Genomic DNA, 20,924 nt, shown 5'->3' on the forward strand with positions numbered 1-20,924 from the left:
TTGTGTATTTATAAATAGTTTTGAATTTATGAATTTTTTGAATTTACAAACTGTGTTCTGTGCATTTATGAATTGCGTTTTGAATTTGCTAATTGGATTTCTGTATTTACGAATTGCGTCTTTGAATTTAAAAATTGTGTTTTGAATTTACGAATTTTGTTTCGGGTATTTATGAATTGTGTTTTAAATTTACAAATTGTATTTTGCGTATTTATGAATTGTTTTGAATTTACGAATTGGATTTGCAAATTTTTTCTTTTTGTTTTGATTTTACGAATTGTGTTTTGTGAATTGTGTTTTGAATTTATGAATTGGATTTGTGTATTTATGAATTGTATTTTGTGTATTTATGAATTCCTTTGAATTTACAAATTATTTTGTGTACGTGAATTGTTTTGAATTTACAAATTGTGTTTTGAATTTACAAATTGTGTTTTGTGTATTTATAAATTGTGTTTTGTGTATTTATGGATAGTTTGAATTTATGAATTGTATTTTGCATATTTATGAACTGTTTGGTATTTACAAATTGTGTTTTGTGTATTTATGAATTGTGTTTGAACTTATGAATTGTTTTGGGTATTTATGAATTGTGTTTTGAATTTATGAATTGGATTTGTGTTCTTATGAATTGTATTTTGTATATTTATGAATTCCTTTCAATTTACTAACTATTTTGTGTACGTGAATTGTTTTGAATTTACAAATTGTGTTTTGAATTTACAAATTGTGTTTGTGTATTTATGAATTGTGTTGTGTATTTATGGATAGTTTTGAATTTATGAACTGTATTTTGCATATTTATGAACCGTTTGGTATTTACAAATTGTGTTTTGTGTATTTATGAATTGTGTTTTGAACTTATGAATTGAATTTTGAAATTTATGAATTGTGTTTTGAATTTACAAATTGTTTTGTGTATTTATGAATAGAGTTTTGAATTTATGAATTGGACTTGCGTATTTTCAAACTGTGTTTGAATTTACAAAATTGCCTTGTGTGTATTTATGAATTGGATTTGTGTAGTTAGGAGTTGCGTTTTTGAATTTACAAATTAAATTCTGTAATGTGTATGAATTTTCTTTTGTAAATGTATTATTTTGAGACTGATCTGGCTCCATAGCACACAGGGTTTATTTGGGGAAGGTAATGAGATGTGCGTTTGCTGCGGTAGCGGTGTGTGAAAGCGCTGTGACCCGTCTGAACTGACCTCACGTCTCACATGCGACTACACTGGATCCATTAAAAATGGATGAGGACGTCTCTGTACGGCTCATCACTCAGCTGCTGGAAAGTGAGTTCGGCACAGAGGCCGAGTCTGTCAGCATATACAAATGAGACATTTATATTTCACCTGTCTGCAGAGTTCAGCGCTTGGGATTGGTAATTGTCACATGCTTTGTTATGTGTGTGCGATATTGGCAAAAAAAAAAAAAATGAAAGCTCTACATTCTTGGTTACACTTCTATTCACACTTATTAACTAATGCCTTATTACCTGCCTAATATTAAAGTAAAAATGAAATCAAAATCAAATCTAACTATATGATTTTGTTAGCTCACATTGCTAGTTTTGTGCTGAACAATTCATCTGTGCATGTCATTAAGAAAACAAATGTTTGGACCTTGTAATCTTTAATTGAAATCTGAAAATGCACTTCCTGTGTGCTTTCAGTTAAATTCTCAGATTAGGTCTGTCTGAGGGTAGTAGGCGTGGCTACATCTTAACCACGCCCCCTCCAACTGTCAGTTTTGACAACACACAGAAATGGTGAGGAGGAGGAGTCTGTCTGTAATAACTCTCCACAAACCTTTTTCCCAATCTTTCTGAATGAAATGCCTGCAACAACCAATCAGCTCGCAGTAGGATAAAACAAGCCACGCCCACTGTTTTCTCATGTAATATTCTGTTTCTCTAGGAACTGCTTCGCAATATGAAAAATAAAAATGGCCGCAGTTTCCGGTTCATGTGGACTTAAAGATATTAACTGTTTACTGGCACTTGTTAAAGTGTGATCTTATTCCTAAATCTACCCTACCCAATACCTAAACCAACTACTAACATATAAGCTATAAATAAGTAAATAATTAGCAGTTGGGATGGACATTGGGACTAATTAGGCTGTAGTGTACGAGTGTGTGTGTGAATGAGGGAGTGTGTATAGGTGTTATACAGTATATACACATCTATCAAATTTTAATAATCCTAAATGATTGTAAAATGTCAGACTGCATGAACATGGTTTCCCGTGTCACATGGGGTTTGACATCATCTATCCGTGACACTTTCACTATCCTGTGTTCTGAAATGATACCTCACAGCAAACAAACAATGTGCCTGCAATTTTGCACACAGCCTGCCTTAAGAAAACCAAGAAGACAAAAACAGTTTAGACATTTCCAAACCGCAGTGGTTTAAAGTTGTGTGCGGATTGCGTCATCAGATTCGGCACTCCTATTGGTTCTTTTTGGTGCTCCTGACAGCTGTTGTCACGCTGCAGTGTAATGATTTGGATGTGGCAACAAGGGTTGAATCTGAAATTCCCATTTATTAACCCCTTCAGACCTGAATTATGTTCCAAATTTCATAAAAATGTAAAGTATATTTTCACTGTTCCCATTAATGAGATCAAATTATTATAAAAAAATTCATCACTCTTTAGGTGTATTTTTTTTGTCCATTGTAGTGGACATCAAGTCCAAACAGTTGTACTTCTATGAGGCCTCTAATAGTTGTTCACAGCATGCAGGTTGGAGCGGAGTTGAAAAAAACGATCCTCGAGACAATGGTATCCTTGAAAATTCCAATATTGATTCTGGAGGACCAGTACATTCTCACTCTAGGAATACAAAGCACGCCATCACCATATGTAGCCCAACAAGGACTTCAATCTCAGAAGCTGAGGCATGTTTGTAACCCTTGACTTGCCTTTTGTTCCACATATATATTGGTCATTGTGCTCATCAGCTCAAACATCTCACTTGGAACATACTGCTTGAAGTAGCCATATGGTGTTAGTGGCTCAGGAGTGGTCAGTGGAAGGACTTACCATGTAGTCTGTACTGGGGGTAAGGGGGTGTGACGCCAATGAATATCACTTTTATTTGTGACATTACAAAGTAATGGTTCTACATCTGCGTCATGATCTTCTGTCTTCTGATCCTGACTTTCCTCTGCCTCAACCTCAATTTGTCCCCTACCTGAATCATCAGACAGGCAGGGTATAAGACAGGGATAGACAGGAGCATTGCAGTTAAGTGTGTATATATATATATATATATATATATATATATATATATATATATATATATATATATATAATAATATATATACATACATACATATATACATATATATACATATATATACATATATACATATATAATTATATATACATAATACATATTAATACATATATACATATATACATACATATATACATAATACATACAATCTATACATATAATACATATATACATATATATACATATATATATACTATATATATTACATATATATATACATATATATATAACCATATATATATACATATATATACATATACTATATATATATATATTATATATATATATATATATATACATATATACACATATATATACATATATATACACACACACACCACACACACACATACACACACAGGTAGTCTTTTTACAACTTTCACACATTGAAACCACTGCAGCAATGTTCTAGTACAGTAGTACAATACAGTACAATATACATTTCTAATAAAAAGCCTAGGCTACTATAAATAAAAACTATTTACGTAACCAATATTTTTGATTTTACAAGCTATGGAGACTTAAGGTAGATTCCATGATACATAGGTCACCTATAGCTTTCATCATGATCCACGGCTGCATTTAAAATGGCATAAATGATTTCAAAGTGCACTATGAAGGGAGCGCAAATGTCAATTTGAAGATCGCTCAAACAGAACTGTAAAAAATACTTTGAAAGCTAATTGCATGTAAGAAAAATGATTGTTGAAACGTTTTAAATGAATAGGGCTCAAGGGGGATAACTGGGAGTAGAACACAGCCAGGAACTATGCTTCTAACTACAACTCAACAGGTGCACTTGCAAGTGTACAAGTTTGCGACGCAGTTTGTGAATGTTCTTTGGAGCGACGGATTTGTGAAACACCAAATCAACAAACTATGTTTGTTATGACAGAACTTTTGACGAACGATTGTTTTTGGAAATACACTCCTGATTAGTTCTGAACAGTTTCAGCTGTGTGTTCATCAAAGCGTGATCTGGAATTGGTGTGTGAGTGCAGGGCATAATGAGATTTGTAGTTCGCGTAGGAATTACAGGGAGTGTTCTCCAACAGCCTGCAAGGCAAGTGTGAAATCTTCTGACAGTGCCAGAACTTCATTGGAGGAAAAAATCTGATCGCAACAGCCATTAAGCAGATGTCTGTGAACGTGTCAAACTAATGTTCAAAGACTTTAGCCTAGGAATCTTTTAGGATTTCCCAATTTGTCTCAGTCGACCAAACTGTGACTGAAATCCTGAAGAGCGAGCATGGCTTGAGAAAAGAGATCGTAATGGATTTTGTTAAAAAAATAGAAATGTTTTTCACCTTTAGATGACTGTAAAGGTATTGTAGGGGCCTCTAAAGCACCCTCAGAAACATATGTAGTTCAGACAGCACACTGAAAAAACTATGCACTGGATTTACTAAATGTTTTAAAGGCAAGTGGTTGCAAACAATTTACATGGCCTGAATTGCAACAAATTTAAACGTAGTAACGTTCGTTGTTTAAAATCAGCCATATAAATTGTTTGCAGCCACTTACCCTGAAAAAAAAAAATAGTAAATATTTTTTTCAGTGTACATGCTATGCAAGGAAGTGTATAGCTTCTTCTCAAGCGTACGAATGCCTTCAATGGCTGCAATGTTTAGCTTTGGTTTCTGTCTAAAAGCCGGCGAGCACATTTCATCCAAGCGCTTTGACAGTTTAAGTCGAAAAAGTCTGGCATGAAAGGGATGGTTGAGAGAGAGAGAGAGGAACAAGGGAGGTCAGGAGAGCGGAGGGGGCTTCAGCTGTTTATCGATCAGACGGGAGCCATACATCAGGGTCTGCTCATATTCACCAGTCTGCCAGCCGTTCACTCCCAGTCCCTCAGTGAGAGAAACACTCGTCAGTGTTTTTGGCAACCTGCGTAAACAGAGCCGCTGCACTTCAGCAGATGAAGGCGAGACGCTGACAGTGATTAGTGTTGGGGCCTCAAGGCTACTTCACCTGACAAAAGAAAAATGTACAGCATTACTTGGAGATAAGGATGCATCTCTGGAATAACAGAACGTTACATGCAAAGCTAATCAGGCGGCATCAGCAACATAGCCTTGGGGAAAAAGTAACATATTTAGCAAAATAAATAAATAAATAAACAGCATCATGTAGAGATCATGCAAACAGATCATAAACTCAAAATATTATTTAAAATGACGAACTCTTGAGGGGTTTTGGGGATAACTTAATTGTTTTATGTTCAATCCACTTAAATATGTTAAACAATTAAGTTAACTTAATCGATTTTTGTTGGGACAGCATTTTTTTACAGTGTATAATGTTTCCATTATGACTTTAAAATTAATTATACCTCAAAAATCTCCTGAAGTGTACTTTTTAGCAAGGAAAGACTATGAATTAGGAATGTCATTAAATCAAGGGTGTAGGTTTGCTCTTGACATTGGTGGGGACTTTTGAACCATATAAAAATGTTTCAAGAGTTCACACTTAGATAATGCTGGACTATAATAGCAGGTTTGGCATGCTGTCCCGGGAGAGAACCCTGAGCTCGGAGATAGATGAGCCCAAGGTTCCCGCCCTGCTGTCAATGAGCATTAGGAGGGATACGAGATCAGGTGTTTCTCGAGTGCCCCCTTTTTGCCATGTATGCGTTAAGTGCTTATGACTGTTATTACGATTCACTTATGTACATGTTTTTAGACTGTGGAGGAAACCGGAGGACCCGGAGAAAACCCATGCAAACACAGGGAGAACATGCAAACTCCACGCAGGGAGTGCCGACTGGCTCAATTAGAACTTGAACCTGTGGCCCTACTTACTGCGAGGCAGCAGTGCTAACCACTGAGCCACCGTGTTGCCCGATCATGAAAAGAGGAGAAGGGGAGAAGGGAAGGATGGGGGGGGTTTCCCAAAAACGAAGATAAGGAATGAAGCTTAGGCAGGATATTTAGAGTAGTTTTAGAATGATCTGATAGGTTAGCTAATGATTAGCAATGAGGATCAGCTGTAGTCAATCAGATCACATGCTCCTCTCGAAATTAGTTTGTGAAACTTCACTTAATAACTGACAAAGAGAGAGTTTAATACAGACTTTGTTTTTTTATGTATGTCTCATACATCAGTATTAATAAAAGTAGATAGAGCATAGGGTGTAGTTTTGCTGACAAATAGGTTCAATTGTAATGCGACATGCTTGCCTACTCTGAGAGATTGGGAGAACTGACAGGGATCATATTATTTCAACTTTTACAACAAATAATAATGTGATTCTAGTTGATCATTTGGTGTCAGAAGTGGCTAATATGAAAGGCAAAGGCCTCTAGATTACGCTTATTATACCAAAATAAAATACGATCATGGCTTAATTTTTAATGATTTAATTAAGATAGTAAGGCCTGACTTTGCTAAGACAAAAGTATTGTCACTGAACAGAAATGATGTCCAGTATAGAATATAAAGTCATGCTGCAGTGGAAACAGAATGAATATTGTGTCTGACTCCATCATGATCTTGGAGGACTGCATCCATACATCTCTGCAATGACTCAAATCACTGATTAATAAAGTCATCTGGAATGGCGAAGAAAGCGTTCTTGCAGGATTCATCTTCAGTGCCTCCTCCTTCAACTTACTCCAGACATGCTCAATAATGTTTATGTGACTGGGACTGGGTGGCCAATCCTGGAGCTCCTTGACCTTCTTTGCTTTCAGGAGTTTTAATGTGGAGGCTGAAGTATGAGACGGAGCGCTATCCTGCAGGAGAATTTGCCCTCTCCTGTGGTTTGTAATGTAATGGGCAGCACAAATGTCTTGATACCTCAGGCTGTTGATGTTGCCATCCACTCTGCAGATCTCTCACACACCCCCATAATAAATGTAGCCCCAAACCATGATTTTTCATTCACCAAACTTGACTGATTTCTATGAGAATCTTAGGTCCATGCTGGTTCCAGTAGGTCTTCTGCAGTATTTTTGATGATTGGGATGCAGTTCAACAGATGATCCATTGGAAAAAAAAAAAAAAAAAAAAAAATCGACCTTCTGCCACTTTGCACATGATCAACTAGAAGTCAAGTTATTATTTGTTGCTCTTACAACTAGGATCGACGACAAGACTTTTGTCATGAAGTGTATTATTTATTGACTATACCAGCCTGCCATAATTTTAGATTGTCTGTCAAAGTGGGAAAAAAGAACTAGCATTAATGTTAACATTATTATGATGGACTCATTCAGTAGCAAACTTGAGTTTGTGGTGTACACGGTTTCTTTTTTTTTTTTTTAAAAGCTCCTCATGTCCGCCTTTTTATTTATTTTTTGCTGCCACCATCCTCACTTGTGTGTCACGCACCTCACACATCCTATTATCCTATTATTGCACGAGAAAATTCCTCTGCGCAGTTTTGAACGTAGCTACAGCCTCTCACAGGACAGCAGGGAAAGGCACAGTCAATCACAATGTTCACTTGAGTTTTGGGGCAGAACGACTCGAGTAGAGAATGTGATTTATCCAACATGATTAATTCATAACGTTTTGATTTAGTGGCTAATTTATATGAATTTGTACCATCCCATCCGTACAATTTAGTACGATTTGCTCATCCCCCAATGATGGTTGGGTTTAGAGGTGGGGATTGGTGCCACACCTTTTTTTTAAATCATACATTATCATACGACTGAACTTGTATGAATTCGTCCAACTTAACCACTAAACTGACAAAACGTAAAATAGTTACGTTTCCTTGTGAGATCAGGCTGGATTTAACCCTGTCTCCAGGTTAATATTAACAGTGTGTGTTTTTTTTTAGTAAATTAAAATATTTGTGGGGACATTTCAGTAGTCGTTGGATATTGGTGGGGACACATCCCCTCCGTCCATGCTAAATCTTCACCTCTGCATTAAAGTTAATAAATTACTGAATTTTTTCCCCCTGTAAATTTACCCTTTACATAATTCACCTACTGTTCGTCATAAAATAATAATAATAATATAATAATAATAATAATAATAATAATAATAATTCCTTACATTTATGTAGTGCTTTCCTGGACACTCAAAGTGCTTTATACATTTTTTGGGGGGAATCTCCTCATCCACCACCGGTGTGCAGCATACACACCGATGGCAGGATACTGGGGTTAAACCCATACTCTTTGTTTTTGAAGGACATCCTTGGATTTTAATGACCAGAGAGTCGGGACCTCGGTTTATGTCTCATCTGAAGACGTCCCCATCAATATACTGGGGCATTAGGACCCACACAGACCACAGGTTGAGCGTCCCCTGCTGGTCCCACTAACACCACTTCCGGCAGCAAACTAGCTTTTAGGCCTGCTTAGCTTCAGTGTGCGACCATGTGAGAGTCGCAGAGAGATAGCTGCCGGTTAGAAGTATTAGCCCCCCTGCATATTTTTTCCCCAATTTATATTCATAAGAGAAGACTTTTCAACACATTTCTAAACATAAAAGTTTTAATAACTCATTTCTAATAACGGATTTCTTTTATCTTTGCCATGATGACAGTATAATATTAGACTAGATATTTTTCAGGATACTAGTATTCTGCTTTGAGTGACATTTAAAGGCTTAACTAAGTTAACCAGGTTAATTAGGCAAGTTATGGTAATTAGGCAATCATTGAATAACGATGATTTGCTCTGTAGACAATCGTAAATAAATATTGCTTAAGGGGGCTAATAATATTGACCTTAAAATTGTTTTCAAAAAATTAAAACCTACTTTTCATCCAAGCCAAAATAAAGCGAATACAAATTTCTCCAGATGAAAAAATATCATAGGAAATACTGTAAAAAAATCCTTGCTCAAGTAAACATCATTTGGGAAATAATTGAAAAAAAAATCACAATAATTATGACTTCAACTGTATATCTTGAGGTGTAACACTGTAATTCAGTCACCTCTAAAGTGCTGCACATGGACATCAACACACACATGATAGAGTTCCCCTGCGTTGTCCACACAACGCCAGAGACGAGTTAATCATGCTGCGGTTGTCTCTCCTATCACTCGCAGGCACTTTAATCAAATTATGACCTTGTAAAGCATGCACTTGTCATTTGGGACCTGAAACTCTTTGCTAATGACTAATTAGCCCCATCACCTGTTCCTCCAAACTTCCATTAAACCCATAACTGTGCTTAACGTAATGAAATAAACATAGACGAAAAAAAAGCAACAACCATCAATGACAAAACTTGTGAGAACACATCAATCAACGTGAAGGTAATTTATAAGAGGATGGTAGTCATCGTCTTCTGCTGTGAAAGCCACCCCTCATTGGGCTGGAGGACGGTAAGGATACACATTAATTGCTAATTAGTTTGTGATTGCTTTGCCGCAAGAGCCAAAGAGCAAAGGGCTGTGAGCTCCACTTATAGACACAACCCTCACAGAAACACCAACTCAGCAGATACGCAATTAACGGTTACATTACAAAGCTCTGCGAGTAATAAATGAATAAATAAATTAATTAATTAATAATAATAATAATAATAATAATCTGCAATACCTTAAAAGAGGGTTGTATTAGTTAATGTTAGCTAATTCACTGACTAACATAAAACAAACAATGCACAATACATTTATTATAGTATTTGTTCATGTTTGTTAACATTAAAGAGCCCCTATTTTGCATTATAAAAGGTCATACTTTGGTTTTGGGGGTCTCCAACAACAGGCTGATTTACATGTAAGGTAAAAAAAAACACTTTCATTGTCTTATAATATGCAATTAATTTTAATTAATTATCCCAACAACTCCCATATAATTCAATTCATTTGTTCCCAAACCCCTCCTTTTCATGAGGTTAACCTGCTGTGATTGGTCCGATGACCCAGTCTGTTGTGATTGGTCAACTGGATTCAGCACGAGACAGAGAGATGCGTCCACCACGGCCCATAGGCGGAGGGTGAACAAACTCCAGGGTAAGGCTAATATATGCGCTGCCCTTTAATGCATTTAAAAAGATTTGCGACCGATCAAGAAGAGGTCGCAAATCACCACCTATCAACAAACGTCTATTACATTCAACATGCATATTAAATTATTTATTAAACTCTCCCACTGATCTACATTACCGGTCAAAAGTTTGGGGTCACTTTATTATTTTTTATTATTAGTACTTTTATTTAAAAATCTAATTCAAATTATTCTGTTCATCAAGACGGCATTTATTAAATATTAAAAAATTGTTAAATACTTATTTATTAAATATTTATTACTTACTGTGTGCAGTTTCAAATGAAATTATTACTCCTTGTAGCTTTTATTACTATTACCAATAATAATAATAATAATAATAATAATAATTAATATTAGAGAGGACGCAGCCCTCACTATTCTTTCGCTCTAGGTGGCAGCCTAGGTCGCCTCTGGACGCGCTGGCCCTGAGAATATGAAATCATTCTCTTTTTCACGAGGCCAATCTAAAACCGAACTTGTAATTCAGCAATAAATATTTAACCTTTAAAATGTAAAACTCCAAACGATTGCCGAAACAAGATTATTACACTATAGGCTAGACTGTTACAATGAAACTAACAATTTCATTTAATCCTGAAAACAAGTTAAACCAGTATATTATATTATTATACCCCTCTCGTAATACTCACTTGTCGTTTTATTACTTATGTCCTTGGCCAGCAAATCAGAATAGTCCGCTGGAGTAGTCCAGCACTTTTATAGTTCGCAGAAAAGTCCAGCACTTTTGGTTTGGTTTTTCAGAGCAGCTGTGAACTCCAGTAATAAACAGCGCAGTTTTTGTCTCCTCTAAAGAATAAAAATACCATAATATGTTTGCAGATATTTAAGAAACATTCTTGTTTATCTGAAAAACAATGCTTAAGTCAGATATTCTGCTTTGAAAATTTGTTTTCTGTGCCGGAACGCTGTCTTTGTTTTGGTAATTATAACCCGCCCACTGCCAGTGTAGCCAATTATATTTCAGCACCCCGGGTTACCTTGGTCGAAAAGCACGCATTTCATTCATTCATTTAGAAATGAATTAGCTCTCAAAGCATGCATCCGTGACCAAAATGCGACCTCTAGTGGACAGAAGCAGACTCCGAAATGAGAAGCAGATTCAATTCCACATGAGGTTATTAATTAGCAAATAATATAAATATTCCGAACGTAAACATTACAACACACTTCGTGATGAGATACACAGTGATGAGCATTTTAGCTGTTTGCACCAGACGAAACACGACAAAAATTTTAATACAGCCATACAGAAGCACAGAATATGCACTCACTCACGAAGTGGTAAGGTTTATAATCTATTTAATACATATTAACCCTCTTTAATATTAAGAAATGTACATGCTCAATCACTAGTGTGTTTAGTTCTAAAGTTCAACTTCAAATGGTTTATTTTATTGTCAAGATCTGAGGTGAACTATCTGCTGCTGCTTTCAGTATATGGCAAAAAATGTTATATAAAATGGCATTCAAACTTACATTATTAGCATTTAACACTGAATAAAGCACATGAGGTTTACCTGAGGTGATCATTGTCAGTTTTCCGTTGTATACCTGTGGGAAATAGAAGCCGTTTCTAATATATCAGTTCGAGGTGTTGGTTAGAACAAAAACTCCTTTTAATATATATATATATATATATATATATATATATATATATATATATATATAATATTGGGTGCCGTTGCTTTTATTTACAACACAGTTTTAATCACTCGCTCCAGTCCCCCATCTGCCAACCTGCACTTGCATTTGTTTTGATCCAGGAGTGCAATACCTAGTTCAACCACTGGGTGTCAAACTTACATACTGCACCTTTAAAAGAAAAGAGCAGTTAAATATTGATTTTACAGGAAAAAAAAAATCAATCAGCAAAAATGTTGGTTTCAGTTCAATGCAAAAGATAATTACTACATTTAGATTTGTCAACTTGCATTTTCAGACCAACATCATTCTTTATTCTCCATTAATCGTCAATTTATATTTCCTCTAACATATACAGTAATGTAAAAAATAAATAAATAAAAAAGTGATGTTTGCTTTTGTGTCAGATAGTAAAAATATACATCGAACACCAGAAACATTGTGTTTTGAAATACTTTAGCCTTTTTTGTCCTGCACATAATGAATGTTACCTGTTAGGAAATGAGAATCACCGTGAGATAGAGAGTGCAGATGTGTTTGGCGCTAAGCATGGAAACAGTTGGGACGATTCATTAAGGCTTTTATTTTACAGAATCTCTCTCGGGACTTCCAAGCATCTGCCTGCGATATTATACTGAGGGGAGCGCAAGTTAGAGAGATAGTTAATAGGACACGATAAAAGAGGGAAAACAAAGAGCAGGCTTTACTTTGAAAAATGCTGAAAGAAGAAGTGAGGTTATGAAGAGGTGAGGCAATGAAAACAGTCTTTTAAAAGGAGAACAAGAAAGGACCGAGAAAGAATCGGGGTTAGCAGAGAGAGTCCCAGACTTCACATTATAGTCACATCTGGCTTCGAACAAGATGGCGGATATTTGAGGGACACATGTGGTCAGACCAGTTGCTCCATTAGGATCCTCTGGGTTTCATTCACAGTACTTCAACAGTTTATTTTAATGGTGAAAAACTGAACTGTTGCTTAAAGCAGTCCAAAGGTTTAAACCAAACTAACATCTTATTTACATATCCAACCTAGAATGTATTTGGTTTGTTTTACAATCTGGGCACATGGTCTAAAAGGCTCAGCGCAGGGGACTTAGGGCGTGTCTGAATCCACTTTTGCTTTTTAAGGATGGGAAAAATAGTCGTCAAATTAGCGCAGGTGCACTTAGATCGTGTCTGCATCCACCTTTGCTACTTTAATGATGGGAAAAACGATTGTCGAACCAAGCGCAGACGCACTTAGGGCGTGTCTAAATCCACTTTTGCTACTTTAATGATGGGAAAAATGATTGTCGAACCAAGCGCAGGTGCACTTAGGGCGTGACTAAATCCACTTTTGCCATTTTAAAAATTGGAAAACAATCGTTAAACTAAGCACAGGTGCACTATGGGATGTGTCTGAATCCACTTTGCTATTTTATGGATGGGAAAAACGATCGTTGAACCAAGCGCATGGTCGAAAAGGGTTGTCCATATTCTCATGATGAGTCACAGGTGTGTTTTGGGTGTAACATGCAGTAAACCAATCAGAGTCTCATCTCACATTTACTTTAAGAGTAAGTTGTGGTCGCACCATGGCAGATTCCCCATTTACATGATGGACTTAGTGAGGAAACAGATCTGCTGGTCCACAAAATTAAAGGCAGCAGACCATCTACAGATTGAGTCGGACTGCACCAAACCCAACTGAGGTGAAGGCAAGGAGGAGGTAGTGATTTTAACATTTATGCGGACTATAATAGTCTTGTAATTCTTAAAGATATTTGCTGCGGCGCATCCCCTGCGTGTGCAGTAAGCAATGCGTATGCACAGTTTAAACCAACTTATCACTAATGTGCTCTTTAAATAAATAAAAAATATCCACCATTGACTTTAGACCAACTTTTAGGTCTAATAGTATGCTTATATTATTATCATCATTCATTTTATTTTCAGCTTAGTCCCTTAATTAATCAGGGGTCACCAGAGCAGAATGAACTGCCATTCACACACATACACCACGGACAATTTTAGCTTACGCAATTCACCTATAGCGCATGTCTTTGGACTTGTGGGGGAAACCGGAGCAGCCGGAGGAAACCCACGTGAACACGGGGAGAACATGCAAACTCCACACAGAAACATAGACTGGCTTGGTAAGGACTAGAACTGTTGTCATTCTTGCTGTGAGGCAACAGTGCTAACCACTGGGCCACCGTGCCACCCATCTAGGAAAGGAGGAGGAGTAGGGATGGAAGGGGGGATTCTTCAAAATGAAGATGGCTGTGATGTGGAACTTAGGGTATTTATAGTGGCTTAGGAATCGTCTGATTGGGGAATCATAAACTGGATAATGCAGGACACGCCGCAAGCAATCATAAGCATGCTATCGTCGCGCAATTAGTTTATAAACAAACTTCACAAAGTCTGTGTAAAACTAAACGTCAAGAGCTGTAGATCAAACTACACTGCTTTTCTATGTCATTTGTGAATGTTCATTAGTACTACGGCTTTAGAAAACTTTATCAGTACTTTCTTGTTCAGGGAGCCGTGATGGTAACTTCATGGTAAATCTTTGGTAAGCACACCTATGATGGATACTGACAACTTTAGCCTGACATTAGCGTAGATAGTCATGAAGTCTTTAATTTAAAGTAGCCCCTAACATGCCTTATTCCGTCTCCAGCATATTTAAATGCGACAGTTCCTTACATCTGTGATTCAGCCCTTCTGCATTGTTTCCCAAGTAAAAGCAATCAATACGCAAGTGAGTGCTTCTGTTTGCACTTGTTACAGTTGCTCCGCGTGTTGTGGCACGGCTCCAGTTCTTTATTGAATGTGATGAATTGAGGTCTCCAGTGTCCCAAATGAAGACACCCAGCCTTCCCTTCCATTGTAATGAAGCACTTCAAAATAATGTGGCCAACCCCAATGGAGGTTGCATTAAATTTGATCTCATTCAATTTTGTTAAACTATCTGCCAGGCTTGCAAGGACAATGTCTGTCTTGTATAAATCATGGCCTTAAAGGGCACTTGGGGGTTGTCCCCTGGGGTGCGAAAATAAATAAATAAGCCAGGCAAATAACAACAAAACCAAACACGGCCTCAGAATAGCCAATGAGGACAGGCTGTGCGCCGGGTTATGATGACTTGATGAGGTCTGAGCATTCAAGAGATGATGCGCATATTTATGATGCACCTGATTGATACTGTTCAGCTGTGCGATTTGACTTTTATTGACTGACATATGTCTCTGGCCGTGCTAGGTTATGTTGTTTTGATGGTTAGCATAGCGGGTTAATCAATTCTGCTTCACTTGCTATTCTCCGCAGACTCACTCCTGTCTTACGCACAGCTCTCCACTGTGATAATCTGCCTTATACTAATAAGACGACATATCATGTGGACAGAATTTTAAATGGAGATTACTAGTGCCGAGTACTGACTGTGGGCCATGGATCCGTGCGAGGTGATGGGTCATTATAAAACTCGGGATCGCTCCGGAACGCCATTACTTTGAGGAGCCGCGAAGATTAACTTTTACAATTAGCCTTTATTTATCACAGGCACGAACCTACAGCCAGGTCAGACGGTCCATTTACAAGCATTAAATGGCAGAGCACATTTTGAAAAGAGAACGAGTTTAAGTGGACAAAGGGAATGGTTCATTGTATTAGTGAAACACTGGATTGGGCAGGATGAGGTCGGTTGTGACTGTTTCTGGTTAAAAAAAAAAAAACTTTTCTTACAATCTCAAAACAAATACATCTCTAAAGTGAGTGAGTGAGTGAGGATAAAATTAATAACATAATTGATGAAAGTGTACTTTCATGTAGCTTGAGAGACATTTTAATTAAATGTTAGGGTCATTACACTAGTCTTAAAGGGGACCTATTATGCCCCTTTTTACAAGATGTCAAATAAGTCTCTTATGTCCCTAGAGTGTGTGTGTGAAGTTTCATCTCAAAATACCACACAAATGTTTTAACTCTTAAAACTGCCCCTTTAAGGTTTTAAACTCTTAATTGTGCCCTTTAGATGACTGTCACTTTAAATTCAAATGAGATGCTTTTTGAAAAGAGGGCGGGGCTAGAAATGCCTGTGTGTCAGCATGGTGGCAGATTCAAAAACAAGACTAACGTCCTATGCTAATGAGGGAGTGATCATCACTAATAGGCGAGGCTTTCCATTTCTGCAGACTGTTTTTGATCAAGCGTGATTATAAAAAAATACAATTAATTAATTTTTACCATTAGAGTCCAGCTACTGTATATTCTCACACAACTGTGTTCAAACCCTTTATAAAAGTGATTTTTGCATAATAGGTCCTCTTTAAGGATATCAATAAGCAGGGGCGCCACTAGGGGGGAAAGTTTAGGACAATTCTAAGGGCCAACATAGTTTTGGGGCCCCCATAGATACTATTAGAGGCCTACACCATTTTGGGACCCCTAGAGATACTATTAGGGGCCCACCAGAATTCACTTACATCTGCAACCCAACCTCCCCTCCCCGCTCTTCACTTTCGTCCTCGATGTCAACCCCCCCCCCAATAATATATATATATATATATATATATATTTTTTTTTTATATAAAAAAAAAAGACAAAAAAATTCACAGGAGGGTGAATAATTTTGACTTCAACTGTATATACGATGCCTTCACATATATATTAAATATATCCGTCAGCTAACTCCTGTGTTCCCATGGCAATGTCTCACGGTGTTGGGGTGGCTCTCTGGAACTGCTAGCCTCAGCCAATGAGCCCCTCCTGGGCCCAGCGATGAGCTAAATTATTTTTAATGGATCTTCATAAAACCATCTGTAACAGCACACCTGCACACTGGAAGGGCTATCGACAGAGTGATTAGGACCACAGGACCGGCAGATTGCTCTAAAATGTGTAATCATTTTGTCGTATGCCACATAGGAAGCCATTCATTTTCTCTAGTGTATGTTATTCACAAGATGCGATCGGAAAAACATACATTTATGGGGATCGTCCATCGTAAGATTTAAAGCTTCGGTTGATGGAGTTGCCTTTCGTTTTTTAAATTACACTGCACGTCTTCATCAAACCAAAGTTATGAAGCTGATCTTTTTGGATTAAATGCGATATGTTGTCTGATTGTTTCAACTGACAGCTAATGTATTTTTATTTTTGCATCTTTTTACTCTAAGGTGTCTTCGGTAAGTAACTTTAAAAAGAAAAAATAACGCTAAATTTGGCTATCTATAATACCTAATAATAACAACTCCTGTACAGCAGTCCCACAACATTCTGGCACTTGATGACACTCGAATACCCTGTCAGTAATGTCTAGTGGCTGAAAATGAGCTGTTTACAGTGTCTGCTATCATGTTAATGTTGTGTTTGTGTGTTTACATTGATGAATATGGCCACTGTGTAAATAAACAGTACAGTTGCGATCTTATTGCCACATTATATCGTTATGATAACATGAAATCTTCCTGAAGATAAATACCAAAAAATAACACAACTGGAATAACTACAGCAGTCACGATCGTCTGATCTCATATGAAGAAAGAGATCGCAATGACGTATAATGACGTGTGCAGGTGCTGTAGTGCTGTCCCAATTCTTAGGGGTAAATTTTGAAGCCCTTCCCCTTAACCCTCGGTTGTAAGGGCCAATGGGAATGGCAAGGGGAAGGGGTACAAAAATAGAATTGGGATTGGGCCTTAATCATCTTTTTACCAGGACGCTACATCTAATTATTAAAGTTACCGCATCTGAATGAGCGAGTTTTAGCTACTTATACATTAAGGTACTATTGAGAAAAAACAAAACACCCGCTAAAAAACCATCACACATAGGACCATAAAAATACTGCCAGCTAGCGTTTCTGAAATGTTATTGCAGACCAACACAAACAGCGTGCAGAAGTATAAATGCGCGATTACACGCAAAGCAGGCACCATGGGTCATGCCAATCACTCAACACAGAAGTATAAATCAGCCTTTAATCCCTTATTTATCAGGGGTCGCCATAGCGGATTGAATCGCCAACTATTCCAGCACATGTTTTACGCAGCGGATGCCCTTCCAGCTGCAACTCAGTACTGGGAAACACCCATACACTCTCACATTCACACACACACACTCAAACACTACGGCCAATTTAGCTTATTCAATTCACCTTTAGCGCATGTCTTTGGATTGTGGGGAAATCCGGAGCACTCGGAGGAAACCTGCGCAAACATGGGGAGAACACAGCCTGATCTCTCGAGAAAACGTAAGTATTTTAAGTTTTGTCAGTTTAGTGGCTAATTCGTACGAAATTGATCGATTTTAAAAAGGAGGCGTGGCACCTAACCCCACCCCTAAACCCAACCGTCTTTGGGGGATGAGCAAATCGTACTAAATTGTACGAATTAGATCGTACGAATTCATACGAATTAGCCACTAAATCAAAAAGTTACGAATTGCCGTGAGATTGTGTTGGAGAACATGCAAACTCCACACAGACATGCCAACTGACCCAGCCGTGTCTCGAACCATCGACCTTCTTGTGTTGTTTCAACTCATTTTGAATTAGTAGTTTAAATAAGCAGCAAAAGTAATTTATTTTGGAGTGTACAGCCTTTGTAATATTCTCTAGCAAGTAGCAAAGGAGGATGAAAACAGAGGTTTATTTCATTGCTCACAGTTTAAGTACAGCAGCAGTGATGTTGGCTTACGGCAATCCCGCGAGCATCAGATCTGGAGAAAGTGCAAACATTTTCACGGTAAACAGAACTGACTGCAGCGTGTTCAGTCTCCGTCAATCCACGTGACTGGGTTTCTTTGAAAGCTCAGACATGAAAAGACAATTCCGGCTAAATCTCACTTCCACAAAACCTAAGCAGCTTTTCCAGCCGTGTTTGTTTGCCATTTTGGTTTGGAGTTAATAGATCTGGCTTTTTCCTAACTGCTGTTTTAGGAACATTAGGCAAATCGTGACCTCTGCTTGCTGCGTCTAATTCCAGGAACCGCCAACAAAGCTCCGCGGTTTTCGCCACTTGCTCAAGCTCTTGGAAATGGCAAAACTGACATATGAGAGCAAACCTCTCTACCAAATCCACCCTCATTCTAGATTAGCTCTTCTCAGCAACAGATGCTGCGACACGCTCGCTGATCCAGCCGCGCTCAAGTCCCGTAATTAATCTCCTATTACTCTCCTCGACTCTCCATCACACTGGTAATCATGCTAAAATGCCATCGTTGTGCAGGTATTTACACAAAAGAAATATTTGGATTTGCAGTCCCCATACTGGATGTAGATTACATTAACACACACACATGCATGTGCACACACACATTCGATTACTTTATTTGGAATGACTAATACTAATTAAAGAAACAGCATCCTAATAATCACAGAGAGCCCATTATGTTTCACAGTACAAGCAATGTGCAGATAAATACAATTACTGAATATCTTTTACATCAGTGGTTCTCAAACTTTTAAGCCAGCGACCCCCAATGTAAGATAGTCAAGAACTCGCGACCCCCCACTACCAAAACATATCCAAACAATAAAAATAACTTATTTAAGTTTTATAAACAGATTTATTGCATTTAAAATCAACACTAATTAAAACTAACCAGCAAAAAATATATATATGCATGCGTGAGGAAAATATGTCTCAATGAAATCCCGTTATCACAAGAAAACACATTTTTATAGCATAATTGAGTGACCAAAATATTCACGGACGAACCGCTCACCGGCCCTGCACGCACTGCTTGACATGAGTTCATTAATGAATCTGTTAACAATACGTTAACTGTACTGTGTTCTCACAGATGGTGTCTGATATTGCACAGATGCTTTTGACATATACCTTATTATTTGTATACATCATTTTAATAGCAATAGCGGTCCTTGAGCTGCAATATTAGTTTCATCTTAGTCAGTGCAAGCCCTTTTGCGATGGTGTACGTGGTGTTAAATTTTCCATACAGCTGACAGCGTCTGGCCATTAAATAAAGAATTAAACAGAACCTATCATGCTTAAAATGTGTAGATGTGGCAAACCGTTACCTGAAAGTTCCGTCCCACAGACTTTACAGGAACTCTTTAGTTATTTTCATAGCAGACTTAAAGCCAATGGAAGTCTTTTATCCACTCTTGGAAAAGTGTAGATGGTGGATTAACATTCAGCACATGATCAGTAATCAAATGTGCCATTATTTGTAGCTTTAGCTGGTTTCTAAAACTGAATCTGTCAGTGTTGTTTTCGTTCTCTCATCTTCAGGGCTTTACATTTTCGCGGTTGTATCTCCTGTCATCTGAAGGCAGAAGGCGTTGACTGAATGATTCAGTCTAGCGCAGTGGGCCAATAAGAGCACGAAGGCGGGACAAGCGTTGCCGGCTTTGTTTACTGCAGCAAGTTGACATGACAACAGTTTTAAACTGTTCCGAAGCGCTGCGTTTTAAGTGCAAAGATGCATTCTGCCTGAATGTGTCCTAAATACTTTATGAATTCATCAATGATATCTTTAAAAAATCTGAAAATATTAGCTTTCACTTATAATACTGAAAAATATATATTATAATCACTGAAAATTACACAACTTTTAAATCACTCTCTCGACCCCTTGAAATTATTCTGCGACCCCCGCAGGGGTCGCGACCCCCAGTTTGAGAACCACTGTTTTACATCATTAATACACTCAAATCGCAGGTGTTTTAATTTTTCTGAACGCTATAAGTAGCTCAAATTCACTTATTCAGAGGCGGGAACCAGCAGACGTGCACAGAGCCAGCCCTGTACATTTGGTGGCCCTTAGCAGAATAATTAGCTCTAACCTTGCTCTAAATAGTGGAATATTGCCATTGCAAACCGATCCACAATTATTTTATTGCTTATTAAAAACAATCAATAAAACAGAAAAGTAAAGCCTGACTTTTGAATGATTTGGACATTTTAAAACAACTCTGTTTTTGTCAACTAGCAGCTTCAAAAATGAAGGATTAAACTATCTTTAATATAGGGACCAGTGAT

The sequence above is a fragment of the Danio aesculapii genome, chromosome 7, assembly GCF_903798145.1.
Source record: "Danio aesculapii chromosome 7, fDanAes4.1, whole genome shotgun sequence".
Taxonomy (NCBI): domain Eukaryota; kingdom Metazoa; phylum Chordata; class Actinopteri; order Cypriniformes; family Danionidae; genus Danio; species Danio aesculapii.